This window comes from Lissotriton vulgaris, chromosome 9, assembly GCF_964263255.1.
Source record: "Lissotriton vulgaris chromosome 9, aLisVul1.2, whole genome shotgun sequence".
Taxonomy (NCBI): Eukaryota; Metazoa; Chordata; class Amphibia; order Caudata; family Salamandridae; genus Lissotriton; species Lissotriton vulgaris.
In genome coordinates, this window is record NC_141697.1 from 49,770,841 (window position 1) to 49,786,054 (window position 15,214).

General features: G+C 44.1%; 1 protein-coding gene across 1 annotated transcript in view; it reads right to left on the minus strand.

Annotated features, from left to right (window-relative positions):
* The window catches only part of GJD2 (gap junction protein delta 2), a 77,342-nt gene that overhangs the window by 11,262 nt on the left and 50,866 nt on the right, over nucleotides 1-15,214 (minus strand). The gene's annotated exons all lie outside the window — the stretch shown is intronic.

The window sequence follows — 15,214 nt, forward strand, 5'->3', positions numbered from 1 at the left end:
ATATGAATCTGAAAAATGTGTAGATATCTGTTCCATGTGCTTTTTTGCCTATGATGTATACATTATGATTGTTGAATATGAATGATGACATGAATGGGGTGTGCTTGTGGATTGTTTTAGATCTGTTTTGTATATATATTTATTGTTACGTTTTTAATAAAAACTATGTTTGTATTTTTGCAATATACACAATTTGTTTTTGTCTCTCCTTATGTCAGAGAACTAGTATAGTCATGTATTCTATCAAGTTTGAGTTGCCCTAGGAATTTACATTATGCTAAAGATGACAGCTACAGTATACAATACAGTACACAATTCAAAAGTAGGTGTGCAATAAAAAGAACAGTTGCATTGCACAGCTCAAAGGAAGCTGTGCGTACTAAAGAGGACAGCTACATTACGCATCAACAGAAGCTGTGCAGAACTAAATGGGATAGATACATTACACACTTCACAGGAAGCTGTGCAGTAAAGAGGACAGCTACATTGGACTCATCAAAGGAAGCTGTGTAGAACGCGTCGGAGAGGAGTTGCTCTCCCCGCCTTCACCCCTCCAGGAAGAATTACATTAAATATGCTTTAAAGGTAAAAAAAATAATCACTTACCTTGACTGCGGCGTCCCGGGCTGCCGTCCTCCTCTCCCTCGGCTTCACGATGATCTGCGCATGTGCGTGATGGAGCAAGGATTTGCACGTGAAGCGCCTTGCCCCGTACAAGAACCTCGCCAAATGTATAATATTACTAAAAATCATTGTTGTCGTTTATTACACGTTTTTTTCCAAACACGCGGGTGTCCCCGGATGCTTGCCTGTATGTCTTTTTCATATTAACGAAGCTTGCACTAAGGAAAATGGCTGCTTCGCTGAAATTCAGTCTGCGCATGCGTCGGTCATACCCATGTGATGTGACGCACTCGCATTCTGGAGGGAGTTCTGTGCACATGCGCACTATTACTAAAATGGCCGCTTGACTCTCACCATGCTCTCTGCTATTGCTGCTGCTTTAGCCTATCTATCTTTTCGCACTAAACTTTAATGCTATAGTCATTATAAAGTAAGGGTTGGATAAGATTTTTTATGGTATACAGTGTGATCATTCTGGATGTGATATTAATTTGTTTTCGCTTACTTTTCATGTACCGCGTCTTTTGGGGCTGGGAGTTCTTAAGCTACACCATCTTTGAAACTCCTCTGGGTTTTGCCATGTGACCTGGGAGAAACTCGACTGCGCAGAAGCTGAACCAAGCCAGCTGGCTCCTGAAGCAAAATGCGCCTGAGAACCCAGCACACAATGTGGACAATCACCTTGAATTTAACAGACTTTGTTGCAACCGTCTTATGCGCTCATATTTTCTGTTGTACTCTATGGATGGGAACGTGAACCCGGGGGGCGGGTATGCAAACCTGAATATTAAATCTGGGAAAGCTGAATTTTAGGAGGTGGTAATGATCGCACCACCTCTCCTGACCAATCAAAATATGGGAAACTGTCACTTGCAACATTAGTGGGTGGTCTGAGGGACCCCAAAATGGTATAACTACTCTAGTTTGGCTTATGGAAATTGTCCGACTTGTCCGAGTAGCAGACCTGTCACTGACCCTACGATCTCAATAGGTGCTCAATCTGAAAGTGCTGCGGAGCACTTTGTCCGTACTTTCCACAAGCTCCTAAGGGGTGGAAATTCCTAAGTGCTGGCGAAGCACTTTGCTGGGAGATTCAAAAATCCAATCGGGGTTTCTGGCGGATTACTTGCAGAAAGGGGTAACGCAGGCGTTGCTGTCCGAAGCTGTGGGTGTTGGTCGTTTCCCTGGGAGGCCCAGTCCTTTGACCCGAACCTGAGGGGTATCCTGTCCTGATCTGTCCGTGGGTTGTACCTGTTCGCATTCTGGTGTGCCTTTTCTGAGGGTCCTTGTCCCCGTCTTCTCAACTGACCCGTGGCCAGGGTTGGTCTCAAATCTGAATTAGGTAAATATTGTCTGTGGGTTTGCGTATTCTTTGTATCTTGTTTTCTCTCTCTCTCTCTCTCGCTCTTTCGTATAATCTATTAAAGCATTCTACCTGTGATATTGCTCTATTGCCGTTGAAACATCCAGTATATGTGTCTGATTTAGTTGGGTTCCTTCTCTCCCCCCCTCCTTTAGGAGCTCATTGACTTTGTCATAAATAATAGCTTGTTCCCATTTTTCCCTTTCCTTTAGTGGTTTGCAGTGAACTTAGTAAGAATAGTCTTAAGTGATAAGGATAAGTACATGTTTTAGGTCCCTCCACAACTCTTGTCTTAGTATAAAATTGCAGTGATTAGTTCTATGCCAAACCCCACCTCTAGTTTTCCCATATATCTTAATGGTCGTGATTTTCTTCGTGCAAAGTTACCTATTGGTGTTGATATTAATGTTTGACATAGTGTTCTGCATATCGCTTATTGTCTTGGCATCTTCTTTTTGAATTTTCATATAAAGTGTTAAACTTCATCAGGTGTCTGTGGTCATTTTACAGAAAAGTGGATAAAATATATGGACGCAAAGAAATGTTTTAAGGTCCTGTCTACTATTTTCCCTTTTAGCTCTAGGTCCATCGTAAGTTTGTGCCTGCGGTAAGTCAGGTGCATGGTAAGCAGAGGTAATCCTGAAACCATTGATTACTCATAGTAGCGTGCCAGGATCTCACCCGGTTCACGAGAATCACTGATTGAAATCAAATGCACGCCGGGGCCCAGTGCGTGTAAGAAATTGGTGACCCGGGTGAACTGCGCGCTCTATCAGTAATTTTCTGGCAGCCAGAGGATGGTTTGGACTAGTTAGATTAGGTAGACAGGGAAAGTTAAGAAACAAACCGTGAAGAAAAAAATAATGTGCTGCTGATTTTTATTATATTGTTTGAAATTTTTTTGAAATGTTTTAAAATTTTATATGTAAATGTATATGATTTTTCATTGCTGCTATAAATGTTGAATTAACCCAGAATTGTTTGTGGATGTTCAGTGTAGTCCGAATCCCCGGGGAAGTATTTTAGCTAACGGTGAGCAGAATCCGGTTAGCTGTTGAAGTCACTAGGGTCTGAATCATTAGTGCAGGGTTAAATGAATAACTGGAAGCACTAATTAGGATCTTTTGTTATATCTGAATAATTGATAGCTACGAGTCCGGTATAAAACTTTCATTGCGATATCACCTAGTAAGGGTCGCATACGGAAGGAGTAGTAGGGTCTCCGAGGCTTGTCTGGTAAGTAAAATAGTTCACTGGTGAAATCCCGGCTCAGTACATATCCCTGACGACAGTGGATGAGTCGGAAGAATAACGGGTTCTATATTACTCGAGTGTGAGGTTAGGCAAAGAAGTCTACCCAGAGTGAATGAGAAGTAGACAGAAGTGGTTTACTTGCAGTGAAAGGAAGTTTTTCTATCTTTTTAGAACACTCAGACATAGTGGCAGACGTTGTGTGTTGGTAACTAAGTTTTTCAATCGCACTTTAGGAAAAGTTAAAAGTTTCCGTTACCTTGTAAAGGAGGGAGTCAGTCGGAGAGCTGCTCTGACGTCACTCCGTGCCGCGCTGGTATTGGTCAAGACAGCGGGCGTGTAGTGAAGCTGAATTTGTGAAGGAGGGGTGAGTGCCGCAGAGTGAGACTCTGTCTCGCGAAAAGGCCGCGCACCCATTGGCTAAGAATTTTTGTATTAACTGACCTGATTGGGTAGTGCGAAATAGAAGTCGCGCTAGCATTGGAAGCACAAAGGTAAACAAAATTGATCAAGCCGAGTTCAAAGAGAGTCCCGAAGATTATATGTGGTATCCAGATTTTATACCGAATCCAAAGTACCTAGGATTTTATAAGGATCAGCTTATGCGAGGTAGACCACACATGATGTACGGAATAAAGAGGAAATTGTCTTTTTCTGACAAAATAAAGAATTTTTTCAAAGCCGACAAGCCCATTAGAACGAGGGAAGGTGTGCTCATTCCCCCGCCGAATACCCCTGCTTCTTTCATGATGTTTGATAAAGGGTATCACACTTGTGTCTGGTTAGAAAATTGGGCAAAATATACAGTAGATGACGGAGTTTTAGCATTCCCTGTTGAAGGTACTTTTAATGGTCGGATCCTGTTTAACTTAAGGACCCGCATGAATGAATTGCACCCTAGACCTAGGTTGACCCAGTACGAAGCTCTGGAGGAATGGGAGATTGAGGCTGCAGAGCGAGATAAACCAAGGATGGATAAGGGAGTGAGTAAATGGTATCCTAAGCTTCCAACGCCAACTAAAGAGCAGAAAATGAAACAGTGGAGGCAGTCTATGATAACTGAAGGGCTGTTCCCGATGATGGGGGTGGTTGAGGAAAGGAAAGGAAAATGCAAAGAAAAGACCCATCACCTAGCTCCTATGGGGGACTTGGATGATGACCACTTGGAAGATTTGCTAATGAAAAATCCACCTCCCTATGATGCAGACTCAGAACCTGTGCCCTCTCGAAATCCCTTTGCAAAGTATCCCAGATGTAGGAGGGATAGTGATACAGATGGAACCGGGACAAACAGTAAAACCAGTGAAAGGGACGGGTTTTGCAGACCCAAACCCACAGTCCCGAATTATCAGCCATTCGGAGAAGATCCTCCGCGACTGGTCACTCCGACCGCTCCGAATATTTATCCGTCCTTAGTACCCCAGGTATTGCATGACAAATCTACTGGAAAGGTATTAGGAGAAAAAGAGAGAGAGGTCCTGACTAAACAGCGAGATGAGTTAATTCGAACCATTACCCAAATGCAGCCCCATCCCGATTCCTTGACTATTCCAGTAACTATTGGTCCAGCTATCCCACTGTATAGAAATGACATGACCAGTCCCCAGCCTCCTGTTCTCCCCTCGATGCTGCCTACTTCTAGCATTCTGACCTCGAAAAAGGAGATATTCATAGATGAAGATCAAGAGAGTGAGTGTGAATCTGGGAGTTTGATGGATCTGCCCATAAGGGAATCAAGGGCCAGTGTAATAGGGACTAGAAGTCAGCCCAGACCAAAGGAGGTGGGAATTGAAAGTGCAACGGGAATTAGGAGTGCCACTTTAGTTTCCCCTGAAGAATTGGACAGATGGACAAAGGAGCTAGAGAAGGAGGCCACTCCCCAACCTAAAGCATTGGAAATATATAAATTGAGAATAGAAATAGAAGAAATGATGGCTGGAAATGTAGGAGTTGAGCGCCTAAGCTCGTATAACGAAGAAGAGTTGCTGTTTATCAGTAAATATCTGACCCGGAACGCTAGGTCGCTCCATGAAAAGATAATGGATACAGCAGAAGAAATGGGAATAGATGTTAGTCGCTCCAAAATCCTTCAGAAACCTTACAGAGTGGATTTTTCAGACAAAGATTTAGAAAGCCTGAATGTAATGGGAAAACAGATCCAAGTAAAAGAATTGTTGAAACTCCTGCAGAAGTGGGGCGAGGTGGGGAAGTGGAGAACCCGGTGGGCAAAGAAAAAGGAAAGCAGCAGGGCTGGATCAGTGACTTCGGAATTCTTATTAAAGGAAGTAACACCAGCCGAAAAATTGTGCCCCATGAGGGAGGTCCCGGGAGGAAAATATGTTCATGTCCCTTGGTCCCGACAGGATATTGTGTCATTTACCAATGACTTCCCGAAATTACGGGAGAAGCCAGTTGACTGGTACAGGCAGGTAGAACGCTTCATAAAAGTTCAGAAATGTCTGCTGAAAGACCTGGATGGGTTTTTCGACATTGTGGTCCCTGTAGATCTATGGACCGAATGTAAAATAGAAATTGATTGGCCTAATGATGAATATCCCAGAGATGAGAAAACCGGAGCTCCCTCACCTGATGTAATGAGGAAATATGACCAGGTCATACAGTACCTTAAGAAAAAGGTTCCCGCAAAGGAAACAGATTGGACCCGAATAGATAGAACCACCCAAGAACGTGATGAAACTGTTCACTCCTATTATGAAAGGCTACTGCAAGTGTTTAAAACATACAGCGGTATCGACAATGTGGACCTGAAAGACATGACACATTTCAGTTACAGGTTTGTGCTAGGATTAAGGCCTGAAATTTCCCAATGGATTAGAGACAATAAAATCAGTTGGCAGGGAGAACCAATAGATGCTGTCCTGAAATATGCAAAATATTGCGAAGATGAAATCGAAAACAAAAGGAAGGCCCTCAAGGAGAAGGTAATGTGGGCACAGGTGAAATTAGCCGAACAGCAGGAAAAGCAGTTAAGTAGATTGACTTCTGATAATAATGCTCAGAATGCCACTGCTGGGGGAGGAGGGAAGCCCCGCACTAAAATGAGTAGAGAAGAAGCCATGAAGAAATTCCCGTGCCATGGGTGCGGCCAGATAGGGCATTGGAGAGACGAGTGTCCACACCTGCAGGCCGGTAATGCCCCTGTAAATGGTTTAAATCCACAGGTGCCGAAAGAGGGGACGAGAAAGAACCAGCAACAGGTAAAGCTACCCCCAGTGCCTCGCGCTCCTAGACAGAATTTTAAGAATCAGGGTCAGCAGAATGAAAGGGCGGAAGCATGGGAAGTCGAGAATGAAAGAAACGCAGTCATTCCACAGTATTTGTTAAATGATACCTTCCTTTGTGAAGATCAAGATTGACGGGGCCTGAGAGGGGAGGATGAGGAGTGTGTGCTTGGCGCCTCCTTACCGGTAGACCAGACTGGACCATACATTGAAGGAAAGGTTGAAGGAAAAGATGTCACCTTTCTGTTGGACACTGGTGCTACCAGATCTACTGTAAGAACAGTGGATGTTCCTAACCTACCCCTCTCGGGAGAAGCAATCCAAGTAGTGGGAGTCTCAAATCAAATAATAAGTACTCCAGTAACCGAACCAATGGAAATTTCTATAGGAAATTTCAAGGAAATGCACAGATTTGTGGTCTGTGATTCCAGTCCCGTAAACCTGCTAGGACGTGATTTGTTGTGCAAGATGCGTTGTACCATTTTCTGCACACCAAATGGTGTCGAAATTCAGACCCCCGATGAAGATGGCCTATACAAACTGATGTTAGTTAGACAAGATGCTGATATTAAGACTTTGACAATTGAAGATTTACCTGAAGAGCTTCAGTTAAGAGTAGTACCAGAAGTGTGGGATTTCACAGGAAAAGATGTAGGCCTGATGGCAAATGTGGACCCAGTTAAAATAACAATAAAAACGAATGCTATATACCCCAAAACCAGACAGTATAAGATGAGTGCAGAAGTGAAAGCAGGAGTGGCGACTGAAATTACCCGGCTGCTCGAAGCCGAAATCATAGAAGAAGTGATGAGCAGCCCCTGTAACTCGCCTATCATTGGGATCAAAAAGCCTAGTGGGAAGTACAGGGTAGTGCAGGATCTGCGCAAGGTAAACCAAATTGTTGTACCTTGCTGTCCTATTGTACCCAACCCTGCAGTAATTCTTTATCAGATTCCCTGGAATGCAGAATGGTTCACTGTCATTGATCTGTGCCACGCATTCTTTTCCATCCCATTACATCCAGAAAGCAAATTCCTTTTCAGTTTTGAATTCGACAGCCATATCTATGTCTGGAATCGTGTCCCTCAGGGGTACACCGAGAGTCCATCGATTTTCAACCAGATATTGAAAAAGTGCCTTGAATCCCTAGTGCTACCAAGAGAGTCTGTTCTGGTGCAGTACATAGATGACCTGTTAGTGGCATCTAAAACCCAAACTGACTGTGTCACTGACACCATTGCCTTGCTGAATCACCTAGGAAAGGGAGGACATAAAGTGTCGCCTGACAAATTGCAGTTTTGTAAAAACTCAGTGAAGTATCTGGGGCACCAGATAGAAAAAAGAATCAGGAAAGTAACTACTGAAAGAATCAAAATAATTAGAGCGATGGAACTGCCCAAAACTCAGAAAGAAGTGAGAATGTTTCTAGGAGTTGTGGGTTACTGTAGACAATGGATTGTAGGATTTGCTGCACTGGCCAGGCCCCTGATAAACATGACCAAGAAAGGAGTAGAAGACCCCGTCAGCTGGGACAGTGAAAGCATGAATGCGTGGGTAACATTGAGAAATTGCCTATGTACCGCTCCTGCATTAGGTATGCCGGACTACTCTAAATCTTTTGAACTATTCTGTGACACCAGAGAAAATTGTGCTCTTTCAGTTCTGACTCAGGAGCACGGATTAGTTAGACGCCCAGTGGCCTATTTTTCGGCCACCCTAGATCCGGTGGCTGCTGGATTACCGGGGTGTCTGAAGGCAGTTGCTGCTACTTGTGTCAGTCTGGAACAGAGTGAGAACATTGTCATGGGACATCACGTCACTGTATATGTTCCTCATTCTGTTGTAATCCTGCTAACTAGAACTAAGACCCAGTACCTCACACCTAGTCGGCTGACTAAGTATGAAAGAATCCTGATTGGTGCTGAAAACGTCACCATCTCCCGGTGCAATGTCCTAAACCCAGCGACACTGTTACCTGTCCCCCTGGATGTAGAATCAGAAGAAGAAGGGGACCATAATTGCATTGATCTGACTGAGTTCAGTACAAAGCCCCGTCCAGACATTCGTGAAATAGCATTACTTGATGGGGATGAGACAATGTTCGTGGATGGCTCATGTTTAAGACATGAGAATGGGGGCCTGAGTGCTGCCTATGCTGTGGTTACATTGACGAAGACCATAGAGGCATCATACCTAAGCGAGGTGAAATCTGCACAAGTGGCAGAGCTCATCGCGTTAACCAGAGCCTGTAAGAGGGGTAAGAACAAAAGAATAACTGTATACACCGACAGCCAGTATTGTTACGGGGTTGTTCATGACTTCGGCCAGTTGTGGTTGCAAAGAGAATTCATGACTTCCTCCGGCACCCCTATCAGAAATGGAAAAGTGGTGCATAACTTACTGGAAGCTATCCAATTGCCCAAAGAATTGGCTGTGGTCAAGTGTGCGGCTCACAGATCAGGAAATGATGATGTGACCGCCGGTAATAGATACGCTGACCAAATGGCACAGTTTTGTGCCCGACATCAAATGTCTCTCCAAATTGCATTGTGGAGTGGAAACAGCTGCCAACTTATGTTGTTTGAGAATGTGTCAACGTGGGAAGAACTAAAGGAGTTGCAACAGGCAACAGACAGGCAAGAGAAAGGCAGGTGGGCAGCAAATGAATGCAAGTTGAGAGAGGATGGTGTGGTGGTAAATCCGGCTGGGGTGCCTGTACTGCCTGATAGCTTGGTAGACCCCATGGTCAGAATGATACATGAACCAACACATATGGGAAGAGACGCTATGTGTCGGGTGTTTGAACAGGTGTTCTGTAACTCAAAGTTCAGGAACCAGGCGGAAAGGTTTTGCCAGAGGTGCCTAGTGTGTCAGCAATTTAATGCAGGAAAAAAGACTGTAGTAAAACAGAGTACAATTGGGAAGGCAGTAGGTCCCTTTGTAAGAATGCAGGCAGACTTTGTAACCATGCCAAATTGCAAGGGATATAGATATATCCTAGTCATAGTTTGTCTGTTCTCCAGGTGGGTGGAGGCTTACCCAGCAAAGAAAATTGATGCCCTAACTACAGCTAAGCTGTTGCTCAGGGAGTTGATACCTAGGTATGGAATCCCAGAGACTATCGAAACGGACCAAGGTGGGCATTTTGCCAACGATGTGCTAGAAGAACTCTGTAAAGCATTCAAAATGAAGAAAAGACTACATTGTGCCTACCATCCAGAGGCTTCTGGAGTAGTGGAACAAATAAACGGCACCCTGAAGTCCAGGTTGGGGAAAATGTGTGATTCCACAAAAATGAACTGGATAGAGGCTTTACCCCTTGTGCTGATGAGTTTGAGAAGTATCCCGAACCGAAAGACTGGCCTGAGTCCCCATGAAGTGTTGATGGGAAGAGTGATGCGGCAGGCATGGGTACCCGGACACAAACTGCTAAGCATTTCTGATGATATGGTGCTAGAATACTGCAAGCAGCTGGGTGACCAAGTGCGTTCTCTCTCTCAGCAGATTGGAGAGACAGAAGACGAGTGGCCAAAGACTCCAGCACACAACTTGCATCCAGGAGATTGGGTGGCATTAAAGAAACACACCCGGAGCAGTTGCCTGAAACCCAGGTGGGGAAAGCCACGACAAGTGATCCTCGTCACTACCACTGCTGTAAAGTGTGCTGGTGTACCGAAGTGGATCCACGCCAGCCACACGAAGCGGGTAGCTGGAGAAGACGCGACTGTAGCTGAAGGCAGCTCAGCTGATGAGGCTTCCGATGAGGAGAGTCCAGAACTAGCTGACATCGAACTGCCGAGCACCAGTCGAGACGTTGAATGGTATCCCGCCGACGACCCGGTTCATGATCCGATACGAACCAGGAAGTATTCCTACTTAGACAGTGAGTGGGATAGTCCAGGTGAGCTAGAAATAGACGAAGCAGATCAGGTCTCCGAGAATCACGTCACACCTGATCAGGAAGTAGGCCAAGTAGGGTCAGATCAAGGCATCGAGACTCCTCCTGGAACTCCTGAGTCTGGAAAGGGACAAATAGTAATTAGAGCTGACGTTCATGCAGAAGAAAACGAAGAGGTCGAAGCGCATGAACAGGAACAGATAGAAATAGATCAATGTGCTCAGACACCAGAAATAAAACCAACTAAACAGAAAAAGAAAGTGCGGTTTGAATCTGAGCAGGGTCAGACTAGGGACCAGGCAGAAGAGATAGATGAAAGACCTGGAACTAGCCAGTCAGGTAGGGAAACAGATGTGCCACAACAAAAAATAAAAAGAGTGCACGAAGAAGGGCAAGTTTCCTCAACTACTGGGAGGAAAGGAGGCAGAAGTGCACCCCGATACGTAAAAAGACTGAGGCTCAGACTGAAGACAGTCACAGAAAACGACAAAGACCGAAAAAGGGCTCAAAGTGAAAGAAGGACAGCCCAAGGAAAATCGCTGAGAAAGAGCGACAGAATAAAGAAACAGAGCAAACGGTATCGAAGCCCTGAGTGGACTTACTATGTGTTGGAAGAAATAGACGAACCACACCATAGTGGCAACAGTGAAGACGAGTCCATTGCTGATCGAAGCTCTGACGAAGACCCTCCTTGAAAAAAAACCCAGAAGTGAGCCTTGGGTGCAAAGAAACGAAGAGGGGCAGCGAAAGCCACCTGTAAGCTAAAATGTCTGATCCGAGTGTCTCTGGGAGATCCAGATGTGGGTGTCTAAAAACTTGCTGTAAAGTATGCTTATGTAGCGTAGCTGTGCTAATAATAATATGGATAGGACTAACAATCTTCTTACCGTTTATGATAAGTAAGAATCCTAACCTTTCCCCTACTGAACCTGAGGCAGTAGACGTAGGGGCTGACCCGACTGCAGAAACACCACGAAGCTTAGAAAGACGCGACAAACTAGTAGGCTCGACACACACACGACCTAACTTAGAAGCATCAGATGAGGATGGACTACATTTTCACAAAATGAAAAACAGAACACACCTAAATGTTTTTGCTAACTTGTTAGTGCATTATGTAGAAGCTATGGAAATAGAAGACTGTTATGTCTGCATGAAGCTACCTACCTCAGTAGCTGAAGGTGTGACATATCACCACCTACCGTTAACCTATGGAATTTCCTGTAGTATTTTAGCTAGCTTGTTCTATAGAAGCACCTTGCAATACTATTATTCAAATGATGACGTAGTTTTTTCTGAACTTCCTGTTAGAAAACACTTGAACCGTGTACATACTAAAAGTGACGTGACCCGTTATATGGGAGAATATTTTCTGACTATAGGTAATATAGATTTAAATGAAGCAAGAGAATCTAATCTGACCTGCTCTCTGCAAGAGCAGGAAAAGATGTTCATAAAGATGGCAGACAGAAGGAGAGAAAAGTTTCAAAAGAAAGCAAATGACGAAAAAGATAGAGTCCCTAGGTGGGCTGAACACATGGATAACACCTCGCAAGGCGAAGCTAATCCTGCCTTGTTACTGGATTTTGAACGAAAGGGGAAACTTTGTATCCATAGGGAAAAGACAGAGTACTATAACAATGAATTCATCGGTTCCAGCGAGTGTGAACATAATTACAAGGTAATTGGAGGTTGGGGTTTCAAAAATGGGTCAGAACCTGTGTTTCCCGGAATATATTATATATGTGGGAACAAGGCTTATTTCAAATTGCCGGATCACTGGTATGGAAGCTGCTACTTTGGCATTGTTTTCCCGAAAATATACCATGTGAATAATGCAGCTGGAAGCGATGAAGAAACTAATGGCTTAGTGCGTAGTAAGCGCGAAAGTGTAGGTGAAGTTATAGGTGATATTTTCAGTGCACTGATACCTGGAATGGGGGTAGTTCTGAACACCCATAGAATCTGCAAATTGTCTACAGTAGTGGACCGGTTATCAACGGACACTGCTGCTGGATTCCCGCTGGTCAATACTGAAATGGTTGCGATCAGATCAATGGTTTTACAAAACCGTCTTGCCCTTGACACCCTATTAGCAAAAGAGGGCGGAGTCTGTAGAATGCTGAAGGCGCAACATTGTTGCACTTACATTCCAGATAAAAGTATCGAATTAAAACAATATGTGAAGAACATAACTAATTTGGAAAAGGAACTCAAACCATTGGAGGTTGACAGTGCCTGGACAAGACTGACTGGAGGTCTCTCCTCTATAGGTAGTTGGTTTGCTAACCTAGGTAGAAACCTGTTGTGGAAAATATTGATGCCAATAGTTGTGATAGGTATAATTATATTGATTATTTTTGTCTGCTGCAAATGTCAGAAGTGCAAAAGGAAATACACAGTAAATCAGAGAGGGGTGAAAAGAAATATTGATGAACTGGAATTAGAAGAGGTAAAGAATACAATCTATAAAAAGGCGAAAAATCACCACTCTCATAGAGAAGCTGAAAGAAAACTGAACAATAAATTTATTGAAATTGAAATGAGTGATGTGGATGAATGAGAAAAAGTTGGCATCTGTTTCCATTATGTAGTGATGATAGTAAATATCATCAAAGAGGGGATTGATGGAGCAAGGATTTGCACGTGAAGCGCCTTGCCCCGTACAAGAACCTCGCCAAATGTATAATATTACTAAAAATCATTGTTGTCGTTTATTACACGTTTTTTTCCAAACACGCGGGTGTCCCCGGATGCTTGCCTGTATGTCTTTTTCATATTAACGAAGCTTGCACTAAGGAAAATGGCTGCTTCGCTGAAATTCAGTCTGCGCATGCGTCGGTCATACCCATGTGATGTGACGCACTCGCATTCTGGAGGGAGTTCTGTGCACATGCGCACTATTACTAAAATGGCCGCTTGACTCTCACCATGCTCTCTGCTATTGCTGCTGCTTTAGCCTATCTATCTTTTCGCACTAAACTTTAATGCTATAGTCATTATAAAGTAAGGGTTGGATAAGATTTTTTATGGTATACAGTGTGATCATTCTGGATGTGATATTAATTTGTTTTCGCTTACTTTTCATGTACCGCGTCTTTTGGGGCTGGGAGTTCTTAAGCTACACCATCTTTGAAACTCCTCTGGGTTTTGCCATGTGACCTGGGAGAAACTCGACTGCGCAGAAGCTGAACCAAGCCAGCTGGCTCCTGAAGCAAAATGCGCCTGAGAACCCAGCACACAATGTGGACAATCACCTTGAATTTAACAGACTTTGTTGCAACCGTCTTATGCGCTCATATTTTCTGTTGTACTCTATGGATGGGAACGTGAACCCGGGGGGCGGGTATGCAAACCTGAATATTAAATCTGGGAAAGCTGAATTTTAGGAGGTGGTAATGATCGCACCACCTCTCCTGACCAATCAAAATATGGGAAACTGTCACTTGCAACATTAGTGGGTGGTCTGAGGGACCCCAAAATGGTATAACTACTCTAGTTTGGCTTATGGAAATTGTCCGACTTGTCCGAGTAGCAGACCTGTCACTGACCCTACGATCTCAATAGGTGCTCAATCTGAAAGTGCTGCGGAGCACTTTGTCCGTACTTTCCACAAGCTCCTAAGGGGTGGAAATTCCTAAGTGCTGGCGAAGCACTTTGCTGGGAGATTCAAAAATCCAATCGGGGTTTCTGGCGGATTACTTGCAGAAAGGGGTAACGCAGGCGTTGCTGTCCGAAGCTGTGGGTGTTGGTCGTTTCCCTGGGAGGCCCAGTCCTTTGACCCGAACCTGAGGGGTATCCTGTCCTGATCTGTCCGTGGGTTGTACCTGTTCGCATTCTGGTGTGCCTTTTCTGAGGGTCCTTGTCCCCGTCTTCTCAACTGACCCGTGGCCAGGGTTGGTCTCAAATCTGAATTAGGTAAATATTGTCTGTGGGTTTGCGTATTCTTTGTATCTTGTTTTCTCTCTCTCTCTCTCTCGCTCTTTCGTATAATCTATAAAAGCATTCTACCTGTGATATTGCTCTATTGCCGTTGAAACATCCAGTATATGTGTCTGATTTAGTTGGGTTCCTTCTCTCCCCCCCTCCTTTAGGAGCTCATTGACTTTGTCATAAATAATAGCTTGTTCCCATTTTTCCCTTTCCTTTAGTGGTTTGCAGTGAACTTAGTAAGAATAGTCTTAAGTGATAAGGATAAGTACATGTTTTAGGTCCCTCCACAACTCTTGTCTTAGTATAAAATTGCAGTGATTAGTTCTATGCCAAACCCCACCTCTAGTTTTCCCATATATCTTAATGGTCGTGATTTTCTTCGTGCAAAGTTACCTATTGGTGTTGATATTAATGTTTGACATAGTGTTCTGCATATCGCTTATTGTCTTGGCATCTTCTTTTTGAATTTTCATATAAAGTGTTAAACTTCATCAGGTGTCTGTGGTCATTTTACAGAAAAGTGGATAAAATATATGGACGCAAAGAAATGTTTTAAGGTCCTGTCTACTATTTTCCCTTTTAGCTCTAGGTCCATCGTAAGTTTGTGCCTGCGGTAAGTCAGGTGCATGGTAAGCAGAGGTAATCCTGAAACCATTGATTACTCATAGTAGCGTGCCAGGATCTCACCCGGTTCACGAGAATCACTGATTGAAATCAAATGCACGCCGGGGCCCAGTGCGTGTAAGAAATTTGTGACCCGGGTGAACTGCGCGCTCTATCATGCGCACGTCCGGGCATGCGCATTCCTCAAGAGAAATGCACATGCGTGGGCACACGAGAAATGCGCGGGCGCACACGCATGCGCAGATTATCGTGAGAGTGAGGTATAGGAGGACGGCAGCC